The 24,112-nt window shown below is 38.8% G+C and overlaps 1 protein-coding gene across 1 annotated transcript in view; it reads left to right on the forward strand.

Moving 5' to 3' along the window:
• The first annotated feature begins 14,783 nt into the window (after nucleotides 1–14,783).
• LOC134541174 (corticotropin-releasing factor receptor 1-like) overlaps nucleotides 14,784–24,112 on the forward strand; it is a 163,618-nt gene continuing 154,289 nt past the window's right edge. The window contains exon 1 of the mRNA XM_063384406.1: nucleotides 14,784–14,941. The gene's annotated coding sequence lies outside the window, so the exon portion shown is untranslated. The remainder of the gene's footprint in view (nucleotides 14,942–24,112) is intronic.

Raw genomic sequence — 24,112 nt, forward strand, 5'->3', positions numbered from 1 at the left:
GTAAAAATGATTTCGCAGTCACTAAAATGTATATTTGGTGGGGTAAATACTGACAGAAATAATTATGGAGGCTTCATTTCTTTATATTGTGAACGGAAAGGAACCAATCTCCCTTAGCATGTTCTTCAACAGAAACGTATCTGTCTTTGTAGTTGTGTCAGCTTTATATAAATTGCTAAATCTTTCTCGGAGTTTCCTGCATTTAACCTGCTTCCTCGTGCAGTCTATTTCACACGCTCCTTCATCTATTTTCACACATTCCCCGAGGCCCTTCCCTTAATACCACTATATTTCAAATATTTCACCCTCCTACCTCCTCATTACTTATGCATACTTTCTCCTCTCAGACTTGCTTGTTACAGTACTTGAGGTCCCCGCCTACCCGGACACAGAGATTGAGTGTGCAGAGATTCAGGAAATAAAATAAACAAACAATAAAACCTGACAAAGACTGATAAAAACTGAAAAGATATTCTGGCCCCAATTTGAAAACGGGTCAACCGGAAATTTTTCCAGAGTGCCAGAATTTGAGAGGCGAGAATTTAAGGTGCGAAAAAGATTCCTTTCCATACCTTTGCATAAAAAAACTAGTTAAAAAAACTGTTTTATTATTGTTGTTTTAATATTTTTGTAGAAAATCAAATTTGATAAAATAATGTACTGCTATGGACAGACTCAAGGGGAAATGGTAGTTCATACTAAACTATTGCATTGCTCTAAAATATATTTGGCCTTAAACCAAATAATTTAGAAACAGAGTTATGACGATCGTATAAAAATGCACTAACTTATTTATATTAAATAAGAAAAAATACAAAGAACCTATGTTTTTGAAAAAAAAAACTTTAATGTTAGTTGCATAATGTGCGGTTTTAAAACTGATAACAAGTTAATTTTAAGTTGTAAGGAGAGACTGAATTGTATATTTATTACTTAATTCTGGAGGGAGATCAACGTTTAAATAATTACTTATTTTCATGTGTTAAACGTTTCTGTCATCAGGGGTAGTATGAAACTATCAAGGTTCACATTATTTGAGAACATTAATCATTTTTGTAAATGTTCTAAGGCCAACCAGTAAAATATTTTGTGACATGTTTTGCAAACTGCATCCTTTCTCTTTCACTACAGCTTCACGCGAGATGTCTTTCTGGAGTCGCTGAAATGTTGCGTGCAAATGAAAAACATTGCCCTCTTGTAGCGGCAAATATTTTTTTTGCTCATACTCGAGCAGGTTTCCCGTCTATGCCTCCCCCTCTCATAGTTTCTTCCAACATCCGATTTCAATTTGTTGTTATACGAGGGCTGTTCGTAAAGTAAGCTTCGTTTTATCTTAAAAAAATTGGTTGTCTGTAAAGTGGATTTACGGACGATAGTTTAACGTGACAACGTCATAACAAAACATTGATGAAATGATTGCATACTTTTATGAATAAAATTGAATCATTTTAATCGAATTATTACTATTTTGTATGGATACAAAGAAGGAGTGAAATGAAATCTACAATTTAATTAATTTACTTTTATTTGCATTCATTAATTCAAATATATTTATTACTTTTGACGTGTCGCGCGCACCGTATTTAATTTTTACAAGTACAAAAAAAATACAGAGCCGGGATTTGATTCGTCAACCTTTGGATTGGTAGTCAGCGATGCTAACCACACGGCCACGAGGCCGTATTGAAAATAATTGTTTGGATGTTATATATATATTTATTTATAAATTTTTTTTGTGTTGTGGGAGTTTTAAAAACGTATGTAGTCCGCCATGTTTATTTCTTATAGTGGTAGGTGGGAAATTAAAAATATATTGTCGGCTGCAAATCGGTGGACGATCGCTAAATTACATAATATTGATAATTCAAACGACGAAAATATGATTGAAAAGTCAAATCGATTGTTGTTCCAATCGAGTGGAAGAGAGATGCCAAGCATGCGTACAATGAGCATAACAGGACACATCCGTAGTGGGACATCCGTAGTGGGACATTGTGCGTTACGGGACACTTTTTAGTGCGTGCAGCCGGCGTTCATCGATTTATTAGACGTTGTCACGTCAAAAAAAATGAATACAACAAACACTTCAATAATTTAGGCGTGTTAAACTTTTGTAGCTATATTTAAAATGTTACTCTATATATTTTATACACATATCTATGGAGTAGACTAGTATCTGTGCTTTTATGATACGGTTGTCTCCAAGGTATACATACATCTTTGGCGTTACAGAGTCGGTGAGTCAGTGATGAGCGTAACTATATATGTGTATGTAGGATTTTATTTCCCGCGCAAGTGTCTTGGTGGCTTTTTTTTTTTTTTTTTTTTTACAAGTCGTCGTCAATTGTTCCTGATGAGCGACTGGGGATGGTGTGACAATCAGAGACATTATCTCATCAAGCATTGTTTGCCGGCTGTTCGACGCTCTTCGGAAGACGACCTTCATTGGCAGGGACGCGGTTCCTGGACTGGTGTGAGCTTCGTCTGTTCTTCTGACGTGAACACGTCTTTGAAATTGCTTCCATAGTGGGAGGCAATTAAAAAAAAAATATATTGGTTGTCTCCAAAGTCGGTTTACGGACGATAGTTTAACGTGACAACGTCATAACAAAACATTGCTAAAATGATTGCATACTTTTATGAATAAAATTTAATCATTTTTTTATTGAATTATCACTATTTTGTATGGATACAAAGAAGGAGTGAAATGAAATCTACAATTTAATTAATAAATTTACTTTTATTTGCACTCATTAATTCAAATGTGTTTATTACTTTAACGAAGAGATTATTTTAACTATAACTGTTAAACATGGTTGCTATTTAACTTCTTCCAATCTGTGTTATTCTGTTAAGGATAGGACGATGATAGGAAAAGTAGCAAACGAATAGGAGTGTTTCAAGTTTAATGTACCTCGAAAAAGTCAAATCGATGGTTGTTCCAATCGTGTGGAAGAGAGATAGATGCGGCGCAAGGGTACAATGAGCGTAGCGGGTCACTGCGTAACGGGAAAATGTGCGTAACAGGACAATTATTCGTGCGTGCAGCCGGCTTTCATCGATTTATTAGACGTTGTCACGTCAAAAAAACTTAGTAAAAAAAAAGGGCGTGGGAGGAGGAAATGTTTTCGAAGTTTAAATAAATTTAAATGAGATAATTTTTTTTTTAAATACAGGTACTTCATTTAACAAATGCCACTATTTTACAATGTCGTAATGCATGCTGCGTGCACTGTTTTCAACTATTGAGCAAGACTAAACGCAGATAATGTTGCTATCGATCAAGATTACTTAGCTGAGGATCTGTTCTGTCCACGTAAACTCGTTCTGACAGTTGTAGAATCCGTACTGTAGCAAGGCCACTATTCCAAGTCTCTTGGATATGAACGGCACGATATAACCATCAAACACTGTAGTGGTATCCCAATTAATTGTACACATCAGCTAATTAAAAGATAAAATGTATTTTATTTGTGGCATTGAAACAAAAAAAGAAGTTAAAAATTAAAATTTTCCGGGTAGATTTATTTTAAAACTTCTGGAGTTAAAAGCATAGAGAAATATTTCCCCCAGAACTCATAAATTTAAATTTCAAGCGGACCCTAGCAAACCGATATAAAGATAGACAGTTATGTAGCAGCTACTTCGTGGAAAGTCGAAATATGTGTAAAATATAATTAATAGGTATAATACAATTTATATTTTTTTATCGGCAAACAAACTTTACTCTTGGCATTTAGACACTGTTTCCGAAAGTTCGTTGGGGTTTATGGATAAAGATGGCAAGTCCATTTTCTAGAAAAAAAAAAATATATATATCCAAAGCGAGGATAACGATTTCTATGTATAGAAGAGAAGAATTCATGAAGTGCAAAACATATATGTTTATGATGTTTAAAATATAAAATAAATTCTGCGTTTAAAATCTTTTTGACAGGAAAATACGTTTACAGATTTCTGTTGCCTACCAAATCTTGCCAGTAACTCCACGTAATCTATGTCCATCCATATCTGTACTGATGTCCTTAAGAACGGGTGTGGGGTTTTGTTTGTTTTTATTATTTGTTTGTGAATGTCCACGGCTTTGCACTAGGGCCGACGCCGCGTTAGAAGTACCAGCGAGTTCCGCCTTTACGATCCTGTACTCACCTAGCACAAACACACCGTCTGTGTCGGAAATGGTACTGTACATACGGTCGAGGATTTGCAGGTTTCTTGCCGGCCGCGCGGAGAAGATAATCTTATCTGCGAATCAGAAGGATTTTCTCGTCTCGTTCTTCAGAGCTCGCTTCTCGGGTAATCCAGTTTGTATAGTGATTCGAACACACGTCGATCCACAACCAAAAACAACGCCAGCGTGCTCGCTGTTATAATTATTATTTATTTAAAAACGTCTCTTCGATGAACACGCTTGAGAAAAATGGTGAGTGCAACACACAAGATAAAAAAAATTGGTTGTCTGTAAGGTCGGTTTACGGACGATAGTTTAACGTGATGTCATAAACAAAACATTGATGAAATGATTGCATACTTTTATGAATAAAATTGAATCATCACTATTTTGTATGGATACAAAGAAGGAGTGAAATGAAATCTACAATTTAATTGATAAATTTACTTTTATTTGCACTCATTAATTAAAATATGTTTATTACTTTAACGAAGAGATTATGTTAACTATAACTTTTATACATGTTTGCTATTTAACTTCTTCCAATCTGTGTTATTCTGTTAAGGATAGGATGATGATAGGAAAAGTAGGAAAAGAATGTGAATGTTTCAAGTTTAATATGTCTCGAAAAAGTCAAATCGATGGTTGTTCCAGTCGAGTGGAAGAGAGATAGATGCGGCGCAAGCGTACAATGAGCGTAACGGGACACAGCGTAACGGGACTATGTGCGAAACGGGACACTTTTTCGTGCGTGCAGCCAGCGTTCATCCATTTATTAGACGTTGTCACGTCAAAAATAATTTTTTTTTAAATTGAATGTCTAATTATTTTAAGGCAAAGATGACCTCATAATTTAAATGGAAGCCAAACATCCTATTTGTATAGGTCAAATGTTCTTAGTTGTTTAGTGGAGGCTTGTAAATGAAGAATTTAAGCCTATTTGACGACAATTCAAAACTCTGGCATTTTTCGGGGACTGAAACTGGAAATTTTTGCTTCTAAACGGGAATTGCGATTTGCGCTTTTCGCAATTAATTTTTGTAACACTAAAGCAAAGTTCCGTGGATAAATTATGATTTTGTGTTTGAAAATTGTTTTACGTAAAAAGCTACGTGTCACTAAATTTCAAATTCAATATTTTTTTTTCCCCTTCAGAGTAACTGGAAATGTGTAAGTTAACTGTACAACTTTACAGTCCGGGTCTGAATTCTATCGGTAAATTTCAACTGCAGTTACGTCACGAAAAAAAAAAAAATAGTGCGTGGAGTCCCTCCGCGCGGAAGAAGTGAATTTTATCTGTTTACTTAGCTGCATAGCAAGAATACCACGCGCATGTTTTTGGGATCTACCGACTCACTCTCTTTCTCTCTCCTACTTTCTACCTTTGTGTATCTTTCTTTCTCTCTCCCTCTTGCGTTGGAATATTGGACGCTACTCGTTGCTAACGCTCGCGCTGGCCTGTAACAGGTATACTACGCGCATGCGTTCGAGTGCCACGCATTCACTCTCGCTCTCTCTCTTTCTATTCCCCCTCCCCAGGAGCGTTGAACGTTTAACGCAACAGTGCTTTCTCCATGGTAGCGTTAAATTTTAACGCAACCGTGTTGGAAGTCGCATTAGAAGTTTCACTTCAAAAAGTTTAAAGCATAACACCATTATGGTCCGAAATGCTTCTCAAGACTGGTATATGCTTTTGTAGTTGGAGCTGTTCTACTAGTTTATTGAAAATAATAAAGTGTTTGCGATTGAACACACGAAAATTACAAGTATTATTATTAGTGTAATTCATTGGAAACGTTAAAAGTCACGTGGCACTCGCAGATCACGTTTGGAGTTATGGCCTTCGGTAAAATTTACGGTCTTTAGATAGTTTTTTTTGATGTGACAACGTCTTATAAATCGATGAACGCCGGCTGCACGCAGGAAAAAGTGTCCCGTTACGCACATTTTTCCGTTACGCTGTGTCCCGTTACGCTCATCGTTCCGTTATGCTGTGTCCCGTTACGCTCATTGTACGCTTGCGCCGCATCTATCTCTCTTCCACTCGATTGGCCTATGCGTCCGAGGAGAAGAAAGACAGCGGCAGCACACAACTTACATATACACGTGAACTGTTTCGTCGACTGTTTATAAAGGGAAGTGAAAAGTTAATGTGGTTTTCATTGCTTATTACCACAACAATTTCGGCAATAAAGGTTAATTATTCTTGCATTTTAAAAATCTGATTACTAGTATAATTTCAAGTATTTATTCATTTATTATTAAAATAAAAATTCAATTTTAATCATAAAAGTATGCAATCATTTCATCAATGTTTTGTTGTGACGTTGTCACGTTAAACTATCGTCCGTAAACCGACTTTACAGACAATCAAATTTTCTTTGTAGGCCTCGGATTTAAAAAGTTGTACATCGAATAATAGCGAGAGAAAAAATGGGAGGCGGAAAAAATAATTTACCCCCCCCCCCCCCCCAAATAGGTATTTTTTTTCTGTCAATGACCCTGCCCATGCGATTCAGAAATTAGCTTCCCCTCTTCTTTTAACTTCTTTAAGGGATCCACTTGTTCAGAGATGTATTTATGTCGTTGAGGCGGGACTAACTGGTGCTTCTAGCGCGGTGTCTCCTCTGGACTGGCGCGCTTTATTCTCGTCGTGCGTATGAGCGGCGACCGTAACATTACATGGCTGAGAAATGAAGATAAAGGGTGTAATGCAAGTCCCGTAAGTGCTTTTAAGAATCTGTATCGGTTGTTTTACGCCTAAGAATTACTATGAAAACATGCGTTTTAGCAATTATAACTCTTCTAAAAATACAATTTTAAAACCTAATCTGAAATCAAGAATACTTTCCGGCCCTCAGCGAACTCTTAAATGCTTTTCGTAAGCAGACCCCCCACTCGGATGTCTCGAGTAGTTTTCAAATCGCGTTGTTTATCCTGAAGCTCTGCGCACCGTGTGTGTGTGTGTGTGTGTGTGTGTGTGACCGGGCAGGCGGGGGACTTAATAAATGACTGTGTGCGTGCCAGATCGGTGTCGCAATGCAGCGCAGAAGACAAGATGGGTTCCTGTGCAAACTGCTGGGCTGTGTGCGCAGGAAATTGGCAATCAGCCCGGCACGCAAAAGCCTATAGCAATTTTTTCCGTAATGTTTTTTGACGTGGCGTCTAATAAATCGATGAACGCCGGCTGCACGCAAAAAAAAAAGTCCCGTAACGCTTATTGTACCGTTACGCTGTGTCCTGTTGCGCTCATTGCACGCTTGCGCCGCATCTATCTCTCTTCCACTCGATCGAAACAACCATCAATTTGACTTTTTCGAGGCACATTAAACTTAAAACACTCCCATTCGTTTCCTACTTTTCCTATCATCGTCCTATCCTTAACAGAATAACACAAATTTGAAGAAGTTAAATAGCAAACATGTAGGCCCTATAAAAGTTATAGTTAAAATAATCTCTTCGTTAAAGTAATAAACTTATTTGAATTAATGAGTGCAAATTAAATGTAAATTTATCAATGAAATTGTAGATTTCATTTAACTCCTTTGTATCCATACGAAATAGTGATATTTCAATAAAAATGATTAAATTTTATTCATAAAATTATGCAATCATTTCATCAATGTTTTGTTATGACGTTGTCACGTTAAACTATCGTCCGTAAACCGACTTTACAGACAACCTATTTTTTTTTACTTAACTGACCATTTGGGCTTATAAAAAGGGTGACGTAAGAAGACAGTAACTTTTTAAAAATATTGCATTGAGTTTACAGTATGCACCTCAAATAAAATAACACGCCATTTTTTGAAGTGATGATTTATATTGTTTTAATATAGCAGTTAAATAATGATTGGTTTTTAATTTCCAAGGGAAGTGTGGGAGTTTTTTCGTACTGTTAGTACATTTTTCTTTGTTTGTTGACCATATTCCTGTTATGGAATATTTTGTGGTGTTTATATCCTGTTGACAACGGCAATTTTTTGCTTTACTTGTATTTTTGTGTTTTTTTTGACGTGACGTCTAATAAATCGATGAACGCCGGCTGCACGCACGAAAAAGTGTCCCACTACGGATGTCCCACTACGGATGTGACGTGTTTGCTCATTGTACGCATGCGTGGCATCTCTCTTCCACTCGATTGGAACAACCATCGATTTGACTTTTCAATCATATTTTCGTCGTTTGAATTATTAATATTATGTAATTTAACGATCGTCCACCGATTTTTAGCACAATTGGTACGGTTATTTAAAAGTAATGTTGAATATTCAAATACGTTTTGAACCAACAATGGAGTTTTACAGTTACACATAATAATTCAAATTACACCCGGGATCTTTTGCACAATATTTTAAAAAATATTGTAACACATTATAAATAAGTTTGGTGTATTTGGGATGCGTATTTGTTATCAAATCGTGTTATAAAAACGAAATAATATTATTCCCCTACCCTGAAAAAACGTTTATAAATATCTTTATATATATATTTCTTTTGTGCGTGTGTATGTCACTGAACTCCTCCTAGACGGCTGCACCGATTTTGATGAAATTTTTTGTGTGAGTTCACGGGGATTCGAGGATGGTTTAGATTCACAATTTGGTCCACTGGGAGTTTCGGGGGCGTAATAAATCAAAATTTCCAGTTTTTGGTAGGAAATCACCATGGCAACGGCTATTGCTTTGTTGATGATTCATTCGTCTCTATGGCAACGACTATTTCATTGTTAGTGCAATCCTCACCACCGTTGAAATTTTGCGCGTACTTTAAATATCAAAAATTACCCTTTTTTCAAGTATATATATTTTACAGACTTGAAACTTCACAGTAATGTTCCTTATGTTACGCAGGATGATATTTTCCGAAAATTAGATCCCATGGGTGGTTAAAACCAGGCAAAAGTGGGTACTTTGTCTGCATGAGAACAGGATTTTGCATTGTTCATGCCTTCTGCGTCTCCATGGCAACGGGCATCGCGCGGCAGTGGCGTACCCACAACGAGGGGCATGTATTATGAGCGGCGCAAGAGTGATCTGCCTGTAGACTGTCGTAGCGAAATACGGGTACATCAGTTGTACGTTGCGTGCACGAGTCGGGAAACCATCGGTGCTATTCATTTTCTCTCCGGTACATTATACAGCATTGTAATAATTTTTTTCACGGATTTTTTTTATTTACCATTACTGTAAATGGGAGATGTGGCTTAATTTTTTTCCATTAGTATAGCCGTGCGAAGCCGGATCGGGCAGCTAGTATATATATGTAATTTGAAACTGCTAATTTTAATGTATGGTCTCGTGGTCTTGCGGTCAGCGTCGCAATCTTTCAATCCAAAGGATGTCGGTTCGAATCCTGGCAGGTATAAAACTGTTTTTGTACTTCTAAAAATAAATACGGCGCACGCAACATTTCAATAGTAATAAATATATTTGAATTAATGAATGAATGCAACTAAAAGTAAATTTATTAATTAAATTGTACATTTAAATTCACTCCTTTGTATCCATACAAAATAGTGATAATTCAATAAAAATGATTCAAATTTAAAAAAAAAAAAATCCTCAAAGAATATAATTTTTTTAATGCCTAAATGGTTTGGTTGCAGAAGCCTATTACGGCTCAGTCTCAGGCCGAATATGATATTTCCTTTTCTTCTGGATCAATCATTTCATCAATGTTTTGTTATGACGTTGTCACGTTATTCTATCGTCCGTAAACCGACTTTACAGACAACCAATTTTTTTTTGTAGTTTTCTTCTACAGACATACACGTGCTTAGCAATGGCGTATGTCCAAAAGCTTACACCAAGTCTGCAGATATATACTTATAAGACGAAACTCGGACACAAAACGCAATGAATAAATATTGTTACGAATGCAGTGCCAGGTTTGGAGTTGGCTGGCGGCCCTGCACGGCCATTGGCGATACGCGCCGTGTCACTTTAATTTTAGGATGTCGTTCACACAAAAAAAAATTGGTTGTCTGTAAAGTCGGTTTACGGACGATAGTTTAACGGGACAACGTCACAACAAAACATTGATGAAATAATTGCATACCTTTATGAATAAAATTGAATCATTTTTAATTGAATTATCACTATTTCGTATGGATACAAAGAAGGAGTGAAATGAAACCTACAATTTAATTGATAAATTAACATTTAATTTGCACTCATTAATTCAAATACGTTTATTACTTTAACGAAGAGATTATTTTAACTATAACTTTTATACATGTTTGCTATTTAACTCCTTCCAATCTGTGTTATTCTGTTAAGGATAGGACGATGATAGGAAAAGTGGGAATCGAATGGGAGTGTTTCAAGTTCAATGTTCCTCGAAAAAGACAAATCGATGGTTGTTCCAATCGAGTGGAAGAGAGATATATGCGGCGCAAGCGTACAATGAGCGTAACGGGACACAGCGCAACGGGACAATGTGCGTTTCGGGACATTTTTTTCGTGCGTGCAGCCGGCGTTCATCGATTTATTAGACGTTGTCACGCAAATTTTTTTTCCCGCTCTAATCGGAGCCGTTTCTAATAGTTTAAATTGGCCGTCTGTTTCGTGATGCTATCTGCGCTTGATGGTGTGGGAAAAAAAAACGTGTACGATTCAGGCAGGGAATTCTAGCGGTGAGTGCAGAATGTATGTGTATGATTCGCATCCAGTAATTTTGATATTTAAAAAAAGCATGTTTGTGTATATAAAATAATTATTTTTAATTTAAATCCTGTATATATCTGGGTTTTTAGAATGTACGGACTTAGAGAACGGTCCTTAGAGTTTCCGGATTATTTGGAATTAAATTTAACGTGTCTTATAAAGACTCGAAAGCGTGAAATTTCTAAAAAAAAAAAAAAAAAAAGGCCTCAACAAAAGGCTTTGGAAATTGCTCACGAACGAGTGTGCCTCGTCACAGGCTAGCGAACTCCAGGGGGTTTTACAGCTCACTTAATTCTCGCCGCTTCGCGTTTTCACGCGGAAGGATATCTCTCTCCATCCTTTTCTCGATCCCCCTGTTGTTTATCGGCCTGTAATTTACAGTTACTCATCTCGCTATCCTCTCTCTATCTCTCTCTCTTCCCCTTCTACCCGCTCTTCAGAAGGCAAAGCACTGCCGGTTGTAAATCGGTAGTTAAAACACATTTCAAGCGAGACGTGCTTTGACTAGGACTGGTCAAGATTTAATTTGACTACGACTGTACGAGATTTTTTTCTTTGACTACGACAGGTAGAAATTTTTTTATTTGACTACGACTGGTCAAGATTTGCTTTGACTGCGACTGGTCTAGACTTGCTCTGACTACGATCGGTCGAGATTTGTTTTGACTACGACTGGTCGGTATTGGCTTTGACTACGACTGGTCGAGAGGCGTATTTCGACAGAGCAGTGCATGGAGCACGTCGGTGGGTTTCCTTGGTCAATGTAAAAAAAAATTAGAGATAGCGTTCCTGACAGTGACCTAGAAGTAGTTGCAAGCCATAAATCAACACAACATATCACACGCAAGAAAAAAGAAAAAAAGATTAGAATGTTTACAAATAATTCTAACAGATTGGATAAATTATGTAACAATTGAGTTTTAATATTTTTTGGTCCGATACACCCCCCCCCCTTTTCCCACTCTACTATTTAAAGAAATGGTTGTTTTTATGAAAATTATTTCAGACAAAAGTTTTATGAAGGATTATGAACAATTAAACGGATTTGATAGAGCGACTGCTAAGGGAGAAATGAAATTTTTATCATACAATCCCTGTTTCTTTTCAAGCTACGCTATGTTCGCGATGCTAAGCTATGGATGCTAAGCTATGTACGCGAAGCTACGCTATTTTCGCGAAGCTACGCTATGTTCGCGAAGATACGCTATGTCCGCGATGTTACACTAAGTTCGCGATGTTACGCTATGTTCGTGATATTCCGCATTGTTCGCGATCTTACGCAATGTTTGCGATGTTACGCTATGTTCGTGATGTTACGCCATGTTCTCGATGGTACGCCATGCTCGCGATGTTACGCCATGCTCGCGATGTTACGCCATGCTCGCGATGTTACGCAATGTTCTCGATGTTACGCTATGTTCGTGATGTTACGCCATGTTCGCGATCTTACGCAATGTTCGCGATGTTACGCAATGTTTGTGATGTTACGCCATTTTCGCGATCTTACGTAATGTTCGCGATGTTACGCCATGCTCGCGATGTTACGCCATGTTCGCGATGTTACGCTATGTTCGTGATATTCCGCAATGTTCTCGATGGTACGCCATGTTCGCGATGTTACGATATGTTCGCGATGTTACGATATGTTCGCGATGTTACGCCATGCTCGCGATGTTACGCCATGCTCGCGATGTTACGCCATGCTCGCGATGTTACGCCATGCTCGCGATGTTACGCTATGTTCTCGATGTTACGCTATGTTCGTGATGTTACGCCATGTTCTCGATGGTACGCCATGCTCGCGATGTTACGCCATGCTCGCGATGTTACGCCATGCTCGCGATGTTACGCCATGCTCGCGATGTTACGCCATGTTCTCGATGTTACGCTATGTTCGTGATATTCCGCAATGTTTTCGATGGTACGCCATGTTCGCGATGTTACGATATGTTCGCGATGTTACGCCATGCTCGCGATGTTACGCCATGCTCGCGATGTTACGCCATGCTCGCGATGTTACGCCATGCTCGCGATGTTACGCTATGTTCTCGATGTTACGCTATGTTCGTGATGTTACGCCATGTTCGCGATCTTACGCAATGTTCGCGATGTTACGCAATGTTTGTGATGTTACGCCATTTTCGCGATCTTACGTAATGTTCGCGATGTTACGCCATGCTCGCGATGTTACGCCATGCTCGCGATGTTACGCCATGCTCGCGATGTTACGCCATGCTCGCGATGTTACGCTATGTTCTCGATGTTACGCTATGTTCGTGATGTTACGCCATGTTCTCGATGGTACGCCATGCTCGCGATGTTACGCCATGCTCGCGATGTTACGCCATGCTCGCGATGTTACGCCATGCTCGCGATGTTACGCCATGTTCTCGATGTTACGCTATGTTCGTGATATTCCGCAATGTTTTCGATGGTACGCCATGTTCGCGATGTTACGATATGTTCGCGATGTTACGCCATGCTCGCGATGTTACGCCATGCTCGCGATGTTACGCCATGCTCGCGATGTTACGCCATGCTCGCGATGTTACGCTATGTTCTCGATGTTACGCTATGTTCGTGATGTTACGCCATGTTCGCGATCTTACGCAATGTTCGCGATGTTACGCAATGTTTGTGATGTTACGCCATTTTCGCGATCTTACGTAATGTTCGCGATGTTACGCCATGCTCGCGATGTTACGCCATGTTCGCGATGTTACGCTATGTTCGCCGCACCAGGTGGCCAGATAGAAAAGCTTAGTTCCCGAACTCGGAGAGACGCATGCCGTGGGATTCCAGTGATGATTCCGACGATGATAATATTCTACTTGCTCTCACAGTATGTGAACGTAAAAATAAATGAGTTCACGCAGTTAATCTAAAAAAAAATGAATTAGGAGAATTCACTATGACTTTTACGAAGCGGTTACTTGTGAGGACATAAACAAAATTTATGGATTATTTCAGAATAAAAATAACTCAGTTTGCTAGCATTCCCTTGGAATCAAATCCCAGGCATTATCCCGCACATCCTGTTCTCTGTAGTCTTCTATCGATTTATTCCATAAACATGGAATTTTCGTACTCCTTCAATAAAATATTTCGTCGACATGATACTAATTTAAAGCAAACGCAGAAGTACACCACGATTACGCGCAAAAAACAGATTTTTAAATTTTTTTTATATATCTGCGCATGCGCGAATTCAGCGACGGTTAAAAAAAAAAAAAAAAAAAAAACATAACCCGAAAAACGAACACCTGGCGACGTCGCCAACATAGCGATCATAACGAACATAGCGAACATAGCGAACATAGCGAACATAGCGAACATAGCGAACATAGCGAACATAGCGCCCTGCGTGGCCGTGGCTTTAAACCCCTTTCGAACGGGAAGCCTTCTTTTCACAGACGAGAGAGCCAAACGTCCGATCGTGCATCTTCGGTTTTTTTTGTTCATTGTAAAAGGTTAGGTTAGCTTTTATAAATGCTATAAAACATTGTGGACGGTTGATTTGGTTAGGAAAGCTACATTAAAGATACTGTGAAATCATGTAAACGGTTTTCTAGCGCTGGATAGCTACATATTAAAAAAGTTATTTGCTAAGCAAACATAAAATGATTTTACAGTATTTTTAATGTAGCCATACTTACCTAATATAACCAACCATCCGCAATGTTTTAAAGTATTCATAATGTAGCTAACCTATCCTAACCGACCGCAAAATTTAATGCCACACCGGTTTATACAATGAGGTAGAACGGAAACAAAGCGAGCATGAACTTCGGGGAACTTCGGGTGTGGCTCTCTCGTCTGTGAAATGAAGGCTTGCCGACCAATAGGCATATCGGTGTCTCTCACGTGCTCATCCCCACCAGTAGACTCGACACCAGGAACCACTCAGCACTCTACTTTGACACCAGTCACCTAGCTGAGTCCGCCGAGGTTCGTCCCACCTGCCTGTTTCAACGTGGAGAAGTTTTGGGATGTGAGACGTGAGGAACACATCGATGAAAGCAAAAGGAGCGAAGAATGGAGAGGGAAGTGTCACAAAAACGCTACGCCTGATCTTCGACAACACGGAGCCATGCCAAACAAGGTACATTTTTTTTTGGACGTGAAAACGTCTAATTAATCGATGAACGCCGGCTGCACACACGAAAAAGTGTCCCGTTACGCACATTGTTCCGATACGCTGTGTTCCTTTACGCTGTCGGCGTGTGCAGTAATAAAAGGTTATGTTACAATTGACTAAAAAATTATGGTGATTCATATAATTGATGATGGATATTTGATTACAGTTTATTTATATGAAAACTTGTTCATAATTATATTTAAACTTTATAGCTAAACGCCAGTTTTTAAAATTAATTACAAGTCATGTACACGTGAACATGTTTCGTCGACTGTTTATAAAGTGAAGTGAAAAGTTAATGTGGTTTTCGTTGCTTATTACAACAACAATTTCGGCAATAAAGGTTAATTATTCCTGCATTTTAAAAATAAAATTACTAGTATAAATTAAAGTAAATATTTTTTTATCATTAAAATAAAAATGATTCAATTTTATTAATAAAAGTATGCAATAATTTCATCAATGTTTTGTTATGACGTTGTCACGTTAAACTATCGTCAGTAAACCGACTTTACAGACAACCAATTTTTTTTTCCTTCCTGCGTAATCTACCCAAAATGGCTGCTTTGAAAAATTTAAATTGGATTGATAAAAAGCGTAAAGTTTAAAGTTTTAAAGAAATTCTTTGGTTTGTAAGCTTTGGCGTTTCACGTTACAAGATGACATTTTTTTTCTTTCCTCCCCTAGCGTCCCAGATAAATAAAAGAATGACATTTTTAAGACTTCTGTAATTCGCTTCGATGACGGGCTTACCCTCAAAGCATTGAACGCGGTACGTCAAAAAAAATTGGTTGTCTGTAAAGTCGGTTTACGGACGATAGTTTAACGTGACAACGACATAACAAAACATTGATGAAATTATTGCATACTTTTATGAATAAAATTGAATCATTTTTAATTTAATAATAAAAGAATAAATACTTGAAATTATACTGGTAATCAGATTTTTAAAATGCAAGAATAATTAAATCTTTTTTTTTGCCGAAACTGTTGTTGTAATAAGCCATGAAAACCACATTAACTTTTCGCTTCACTTTATAAACAGTCGACGAAACAGTTCACGTGTAGATGTAAGTTGTGTGCTGCCGCTGTCTTTCTTCTCCTCGGACGCATAGGCCAATCGAGTGGAAGAGAGATAGATGCGGCGCAAGCGTACAATGAGCGTAACGGGACACAGCGTAACGGAACAATGTGCGTAACGGGTCACTTTTCCGTGCGTGCAGCTGGCGTTCATCGATTTATTAGACGTTGTCACGTCAAAACGAAGAAATAGAGAGAGAGGGAGAGAAGGGTGAAAGAGAGAGGGAGAGGAAGACGAAAAAGGTAAGTGAAAGATAGAGGTAGAGGAAGTGTGTGAGGGAGATAAAAAGAGAACCCGGCGTGGACTTTATGACGCGGAGAATGGCGAAACAGATAACACCCCCCCCCCCAACTTCTCGGCATGTCGATATCATAAAAACCTGTGGATATCATTAATATGAAAAAAAAAAAAAAAAACCGCGTCGTGACGAGGATGCGTTATCAATCTCGCGCGGTGATGTATGACCTACGCACCTGTCACTTCGCAGGGGAATCCCGTATGGACCGTTTGCGTGAACAGCAAGTTTTACAAGCGCCCCCATACACTGTATGGGCCGGTCCGGCCTCTGTCAGAGCGAGCATAACTCGGTTCCCTCCGAGCCGAGCCCCGGACCGAGCATATCCGCCGGTGTGTGTGGCAGGTCCCAACATGCTCGCCCCGAGCCCACAGCGAGTGTGCCGTCTGTCGTCGAATAGTCACGTATTTCAATGACAATCAAGTTTTTTTTTGACGTGACAACGTCTAATAAATCGATGAACGCTGGCTACACGCACGAAAAAGTGTCCCGTTGCGCACATTTTTCCGTTACGCTGTGTCCCGTTACGCTCATTGTTCTGTTACGCTATGTCCCGTTACGCTCATTGTACGCTTGCGCCGCACTGACAGAAGTGAAAACTTAAAACTTTGTTTACAAATGTGTAATATGAAATAATTTCTACGTCAAATGTACGTAAGAAAATGAATCTGATTACTAGTATAATTTCAAGTATTTATTAATTTTATTATTAAAAAAAGTTGCATATGTCGGCGAGTGCAGTAATAATAGGTTATGTTAGATATTTGATTACAGATTATTTATATGAAAACTTGTTCATAATTATATTTAAACTTTATAGCTAAACGCCAGTTTTTAAAATTAATTGCAAGTCATCTACACGTGAACTGTTTCGTCGACTGTTTATAAAGTGAAGTGAAAAGTTAATGTGGTTTTCATTGCTTATTACACAAACAATAATTTCGGCAATAAAGGTTAATTATTCTTGCATTTTAAAAATCTGATTACTAGTATCATTTAAATTATTTATTCTTTTATTATTAAAATAAAAATGATTCAATTTTATTCATAAAAGTATGCAATCATTTCATCAATGTTTTGTTATGACTTCACGTTAAACTATCGTCCGTAAACCGACTTTACAGACAACCTATTTTTTTTTTCTGAAGCTCAGCACACCGTATGTGTTCCTTTGCTGGCGGGTACTTTGACCACGGAAATGTATTCCCACTCATGGTTACTAACCATCATCAGTCGAATTCAAGCTCCGTCACCGTGTTTTGGATCTCGCAAGAAGGCGATAGTGAGGTGAAACTTGACGTGGGAGGGAGAGAGAGAGATAGAAATAGAGGGAGGAAGATAGAGGGAGAGGAACATGGAAAGGGTGTGGGAGAGGGAGAAAAAAGGAGAGGAGTGGAAGAGAGAGAAAATGAAGGAGAGGGAGAGGAGTACTGAGAAGAAGTGTGAGGGAGAAGGATAGAGAGTGGGAGAGAGAGGAAGACGTATAGAGGGAGAGGAAGATGTAAAGTGTGTGGGAGAGGGAGAAAGATAGATAGAGGTATAGGAAGACTGAGATGTAGTGGGATAGAGAGAGAAAGGGAGAAATAAGGTGAAAGTAAGAGAGGGGGAGAGGAAGACGGAAAAGGAGAGGGAGAAAGAGAGTGAAAGAGGGGGAGAGAGAAAGAGAGACAAACGTACACAGGCTTCCAGAAACCTGGACAGCACCTTCCCTTCTGTTAACAACCTCTTGCCCAATTCAAATAAGCTGCTCATCGCATTTAATTCAGATTGCCACTGGAATATGTGCCACAAAACTTTAAATTTCTTTAGTACATGCAGACAAGGAAAATTTTAATCACACGACACGGAGATATTAAATCCCTGTGTTATTACACCTGCTATGTCTGGTGAGTTCTAGCTACACGCAGGGTTTTGGCTGGCGACAAACCCGACGGATCACAATACATTTGTTATGGATCTTATTTAACATTAATATTGACATATATCAGCTGTATGCACAATTTCCCAATTGCACATTGACCACGCTATGAGCACCTGCATAAGTTTTGTCTTAATGCGAAAATTATTTTTGTTATAACACTTACTTTTCTTTCGACTGTACCGAAGACACAAAATTACTATATATATATATATATATATATATATATATATATATATATATATATATATATAGTTAACAGGAGGCAAGGTGCTGTCCAGGTGTCTTGAAGGCTGTGTATGTGTGTCTTTCTTTCTCTCTCCCTCTATTTCTGTCTCCCTCTCATACTTCCTCTCCCTCTTCCTCTCTCTCTTCCTCTCTCTTTCTCCCTATCCTTTTTAGTCTTCCTCTCCCCCTCTCTTACTTTCACCTTCTTTCTCCCTTTCTCTCTCTATCCCACTACATCTCAGTCTTAGTATACCTCTCTCTATCTTTCTATCTCTCCCACACACTTTCCATCTTCCTCTCCCTCTATCCATCTTTCTCTTCTCCCACTCCCTTTAAAGTTCATCTCCAACTATCTGTATTTCTCCCTTGCTCTTCCTCTACCTACCTCTTCCTCTCAGTCTTCCTCTTCCTCTATCTAATTTACTCCCTCTCTCTTCCACTCCTCAGTCTTACTCACTTTCTCTCCATTTTCTCCCTCTCCCACTTCCTCTCTCTCTTCCACACACTTTACATCTTCCTCTCCCTTTATATATATATGTATATATACTTTAAAACCTTTTGTTCTTATAGAAAAAAAAAATTCTCTGTAACAAATTCAGTTTTTTGATGTGTAAAATTTCAGTTCTCCGTGCAAGGAATTCGGCAGGAGTAATTTTGTGTTTGGAACGGAAGTCGCATGGAACGGAAACGTGTAATCACGGTGCTGTCATCTGTGGTGGACGGCGCGAACTAAATTTCTCAAAGGAAAAGTAGTTAACGGGATACGGAATGAAATGCTTGGATTGGAAAATTAAAAAAAAAGTAAAGGAAATTTTCCACCTATAAGAAGGAAGAGTGATTTAGAATAGCAGAAATACAAGTAATATATTGGAACACTCTAATCTAAACTTTTATTTCTTTCAAAATGCAATAATTTTGCCGGCTAAACAAGTCACTTATACCATAACTGTGTTAGTGAAATAAAAATAAATAAATGGTGGACGCCTTAGTGAAGTATAGTTGTTAAGGAACTGAAATTAATTTACTTTTATCAACAATAACATTTCAAATATTTGCAGTGGTTTACCTCGTTTATATATATTTTAGATGTATAACACCACTTGCGAATTAATTTCAATTTTAACACAAGAATACAAATTATACGAAGTATTGATTTTTTTTTGCGTACATCGCACCGTTAATATGTTCCATGTTAAGGAAGCGATTTAAGTGTTGGCATGGAATCCTAAGCCTTAAAAGCACGATATTTCCAGGCGATTTTTTTTGTAGCTCAGCCTTAAACTTCTCACCAGAGCAGCCAGTCCTCACGTCCGTGTGTGTATTTTCAAACATACGTCCAAGTGTCGCGATGATTTTTTTTTTTACCTCCCGTGCTTTTTTTTTTTTTACCCAATCTCTCTACGCTTCCGCGAAGCTATTAACGTCTAAATATTTTCGTAGGTGTTTCGTATTTATAGTGACGCCATGTTTCACACATCTGCGCTGCTCTGGGAGTGGTTCTCGCCTCGTCTCATTTGAAGCAGCGCGGGAGAAATAACCAGTCACCTGCTCGCCTCGACAGACAAGGATAAATGTCATTCAGCTCGTGATGATGGACATGTCATATCTCTCGTTACACGGCGTTTAGCTCCTCCTCCCCCCTCCCCCCGCCCCAAGTCATAAGAAAACATTGATGAAAAATTTCATACCTCAACCTGTTTGATATTATAGAAGAATTTCTCTCGCACTGTGGTTGGCCGGTTCTTGCACGCCCGGCTCAGGCGGAACGTGACAATGAGTCATGCTTTTTCGTGCGTGCAGCCGGCGTTCATCGATTTATAAGACGTTATCACGTCAAAAAAAGAGAATCTTTTTGTAACCAACTAAATATGGTTGTGTTGTAGATTTATTTTAAATTCATGTGAGAAAAAAAATTGGTTGTCTGTAAAGTCGGTTTACGGACGAAAGTTTAACGTGACAACGTCATAACAAAACATTGATGAAATTATTGCATACTGTTATGAATAAAATTAAATAATTTTTATTTTAATTATAAAAGAATAAATACTTGAAATTATACTAGTAATCAGATTTTTAAAATGCAAGAATAATTAACCTCTATTGCCGAAATTGTTGTTGTAATAAGCAATGAAAACCACATAAACTTTTCACTTCACTTTATAAACAGTCGACGAAACAGTTCACTTGTAGATGACTTGTAATTAATTTTAAAAAAACTGGCGTTTAGCTGTAAAGTTTAAATATAATTATGAACAAGTTTTCATGTAAATAAACTGTAATCAAATATCTAATCATCAATTATACGAATCACCATAATTTTTTTTAGTCAATTGTAACATAACCTATTATTACTGCACTCGCCGACAGCGTGACGGAAATATGAGCGTAACGGGACACTGTGCAACGGGACAATGTGCGTAACGGGACACTTTTTCGTGCGTGCAGCCGGCGTTCATCGATTTATTAGACGTTGTCACAGTCAAAAAAAAAAAAAAAAGAATGTCGGAGTAATGGTAGCAGAATGTTATTAAAGACACAGCCTTCCCCCCTTTAAGTTCCTCTTGTCAGTTCGCTCGCTTGCCGCGGAGCTGCGCCACTTTCGAGCCCGACTGCGACACATGCCGAGGTCTCTGTGGCCGGTGTTTGCCGCCCATCGTCTGGAAAACACACCCACCACTTCCCTCCCCTCCTCAACGTCTTCCTCCTACGAGCCTTGCTCTTGCCTCTTTCCCGCCCGGGAGTGTTTACCCACCCCGCCACGAGGCCGCGACAAAACAAACATGGCCGCCCGCGATGATTTACTACCTCCCCTCCACCCCCCACACACCACCAACAACCTCACACCTCCGCCTTATCACGACCGAACGACCTTCACCACGCTCGAAGCGCCACACCTAGATCCCCCGACATCAAATCCGAAAGGGAAACTTAGATCCTGATGCGTCGGGAATGTCGGGTCGTTGACGCGTTTCCTGCAACGTTTTTTACCTTTGAATATATATATATATATATATATATATATATATATATATATATATATATATATATACTGTATAGAAGTCGCGAGTGGATAGGATTTACTCTACGTTTTTTCAGGGAGCGTATGATGAGCAGCTCGGGAACTTCACCGCTGCAGGGCGCTGCCGTAACGCCGTGTATAGTCTTAGGTTGTTATTTACACGTTAGAGCGCAGCACTGTCGCCCGCTGTCATTCCCCCGCGCACCACCAATCCAACATTCACTGCAGCTCAAGGTCGTTCAACGGGAGTTTGTGCGTCACAGAACTGTAGGGATGAGAGGCGGGGTAGAGGGTGGGTGGAGGACAACGCGTGTTTGAGGGAGGGTGGGGGAAGGGGTGTTTGAAGAGTTCGACACTTGTCCGCTAGGGACCACCACAACTCGATATCCTAGAGATGGTGGCGATTGCGGCGGTGAATTAACCAACTACCTCAAATGTTTAGAAATTTTAACCTGGGCTGGCGACTTCTATACAGTATTTATATTCAAAGGTTTTACTGACCGCAAGTCGCTAACCTCCCCTCCACTCAACACTGGATTCGAAGACGTGTGTCAAGTTGGCGACCACACATTGGAATTTCAAGGTCAAAATTTGTCAAAAATAGTGCTCAATTTGTGCTGATTTGTGCCGTAAAAAAAGAAATTTTGTGCTGCATTACATGAAAAGTTATAGCCCTTGATATGTTTGCAGAAAATTGACAGCTGTGCGACCACACATTTGAATTTCAAGTTCAAAATTTGTCCAAAATTAGTGCTCAATTAGTAATAATTTGTGCCGTAGAAAAAAAACTCGTGCTGCATTACGTAAAAAAGTTATAGCATATAGTAAGTTGGTCGCCAACTTGACGTCGAGTAGGCGACCAACCAAGGAAAATTATCAATTTTTCGAACTGAATTTCATGTCACGAATTAGTGCTGAATTTGTGCTGCCAGAAGCCAAAAATTTCTAGATTATCGCAACGTAAACAAAAAAAAAAAGTTATAGCCCTTTGATATGTTTGAAGCAAATCGACAGCTGGCGACCACACATTTGAATTTCAAGTTCAAAAATTTGTCACCTAGATCCCCGACCTCAAAACCAAAAGGGCACCTAGATCCTGATGCGTCAGGAATGACGGGTCGTTGACGCGTTTGACTGCAACGTTTTGCTGACTGCAAGTCGCTAAACCCCCCCTCTCCAATCAACACTGGATATGAAGTGCTGTGACCGTAGTTGAAGGCGGTTTCTACGTCACCATTACCCGGAATGATAGTGGGATTTTTTACCTACGCCACATCCAGAGACTGTGAACACAGTCATTGTATGCTAGGCACCTCTTTTCCCCTGCTGACACGAACCTTCACACACACATACACAAACACAAACACACACATAATCACATACACACACTCACACTCACTCACACTCACCAACACACTTTCACACACACTCACTGACACAATCACACACATACACCTACACACACTGACACAATAACACACACACCTAAACCTACACACACACTGACACAATAACACACACTCACCTACACACACAGACACAATCACACACACACTCATCTACACACACTGACACAATCACACACATCAACACACTCACCTACACACACACTCACACACACATATGCGATCTCGAAGCACAATTATTAGATCCCCAACCTTGAACTGAGAGACATTTAGGCCCCAACTGGTGTGATTATCACGATAGTTTTAGTCGCTCCTGTGTGAAATAATATATTTTTTTCCCTCGCGGTGCTTACAGACTAGGGAAGCCTTCATTTCACAGACGAGAGAGCCACACCCGAAGTTCCCCGAAGTTCATGCTCGCTTCTTTTTTTCCGTTCTATCTCAATGTATAAACCGGTGTGGCATTAGATTTTGCTGTCGATTTGGATAGGTTAGCTACATTATAAATCCTTTAAAACATTGTGGATGGTTGGTTGTTTTAGGTCAGTATAGCTGCATTAAAAATACTGTAAAATCATTTTATGGTTGCTTAGCAAATAACTTTTTAATATGTAGCCATCCAGGGCTAAGAAACCGTTAACATGATTTCACAGTATCTGTAAATGTAGCTATCCTAACCAAATCAACCGTCTACAATGTTTCAAAGTATTTATAATGTAGCTAACCTAACCTTTTTGACCATTAGTTATGAGTTACAATGAACAAAAAAAAAAACCGAAGATGCACGATTGGTCGTTTGGATCTCTCGTCTGTGAAAATATGGCTTCCCACAGTCTAGAGTCTGTTGGTAAACATGTGGATGCAACAACGTACAGAAGGTCTTATAGGTATGTTTTATACCTCCAAATTACAAAATTATAATAAATAGTTCATAATTAGAATTATAGTAAAATAAAGAAAGATCGGAGGTGGCGCTAATCACACTTAAATAAAATATTAAGAAAATAGAACTGCCGCATTAGGATTCGTTACAAAAATTTCTTATTATATAAAATGTGAGAAATAGCACTAATGATTCTTTAGATAAACATGGCGAAGTGAAACTAATATCATGAATGCCACACCTTACTCTTCAGATTATGCTATCGTAAATAGGAATCTCACAAACATTTCTACATTTGTTGGATG

The sequence above is a fragment of the Bacillus rossius genome, chromosome 18, assembly GCF_032445375.1.
Source record: "Bacillus rossius redtenbacheri isolate Brsri chromosome 18, Brsri_v3, whole genome shotgun sequence".
In the NCBI taxonomy this organism is placed as follows: Eukaryota; Metazoa; Arthropoda; class Insecta; order Phasmatodea; family Bacillidae; genus Bacillus; species Bacillus rossius.